This window comes from Erpetoichthys calabaricus, chromosome 6, assembly GCF_900747795.2.
Source record: "Erpetoichthys calabaricus chromosome 6, fErpCal1.3, whole genome shotgun sequence".
Lineage (NCBI taxonomy): Eukaryota > Metazoa > Chordata > Cladistia > Polypteriformes > Polypteridae > Erpetoichthys > Erpetoichthys calabaricus.
This window is the reverse complement of record NC_041399.2, coordinates 43,443,941-43,445,234: the sequence shown is the minus strand read 5'-3', so window position 1 is coordinate 43,445,234 and position 1,294 is coordinate 43,443,941. Positions and strand designations below refer to the sequence as shown.

The 1,294-nt window shown below is 43.9% G+C and overlaps 1 pseudogene; it reads left to right on the top strand.

Moving 5' to 3' along the window:
• Positions 1–328: 328 nt before the first annotated feature.
• On the top strand, positions 329–447 carry LOC114654000 (uncharacterized; annotated as a pseudogene).
• The last annotated feature ends 847 nt before the right edge of the window (positions 448–1,294 follow it).

Sequence of the window (1,294 nt, the reverse complement as noted above, 5' to 3'; positions counted from 1 at the left end):
TAAAATGACGTATAGAGAAAAATTAAGATAAATTTTGCAGAGATGTATTCATATATAGAGAAACAGCAATCATTTTTCACATATAATTATTTACAAGCATCAACTAACAAGAATATAGTACAAACGGGGTGGAGTGGTGGCTCTGAGGCTAAGGATCTGCGCTGGTATCCTGAAGGTTGCCGGTTTGAATCCCTGTCACTGCCAAAAGAGATCCTACTCAGCTGGGCCCTTGAGCAAGACCCTTAACCTGTAATTGCTCCAGGGGCGCTGTACAATGGCTGACCCTGCACTCTGACCCCAAGGGGTGTGCAAAAACTAACAAAAAAACAACAACGGCCATACCAGTGTGAAAGCTTCCGATCTCATCTGATCTTGGAAGCTAAACATGTTCGGGCTCGGCCAGTACTTGGATGGGAGACCACCCGGGAACCCCGAGTGCTGTAAGCTTTTCACAGTGGTAGCTCTGCCGCCTCGCAGTAAGGAGACCTGGGTTCGCTTCCCGGGTCCTCACTGTGTGGAGTTTGCATGTTCCCCCCGTGTCTGCGTGGGTTTCCTCCAGGTACTCCGGTTTCCTCCCACAGTCCAAAGACATGCAGATCAGGTGCATTGGCGATCCTAAATTGTCCCTAGTGTGTGTGTCCCACGGTGGGTTGGCGCCCTGCCTGGGATTTGTTCCTGCCTTGCGCCCTGTGATGGCTGGGATTGGCTCCAGCAGACCCCCCGTGACCCTGTGTTAGGATATAGCGGGTTGGAAAATAGATGGATAGTACAGACACACTGACAAGTCGTGTTCTAATTATTAGTTTAATATAATTACGCTGTGAAAACCAGAACCAGTGTAGTGTACAAGTGATGGGTGGGGATGTTTTCTGCACAGAACAAGAACGTATTTGGATTGATAACTAAACGAAATAATACATTTTAAATTTGTTGTTTATTTTCCTAGAAATTATTATCGGTGTAATGTTTATGTTTATTTTTGTTATTGCCTCATAAATTTAAATGGCTATGTCTGATGTTGTTACAAAAGGACAGTCTGAAAATTTATTTTTGAAGCATTTGTGGATAATAATCAGAGAATTTTACTTTTTTCATTTATACTTCTTACACACAAATTGTACTGAGCCTTTTGGCTAATAATGTTGCCCCCAAAAATGTGCCGCCCCGGGGCAGACTGCCCCCTCTGCCCACCCCTAGCTACACCACTGATGAGAATATGATTTTTTTCCAATTTTAGATAATATATAACGTCAGTTACCCACTTTTTCTTCTTCCTCTTCTTACCCACTCCATC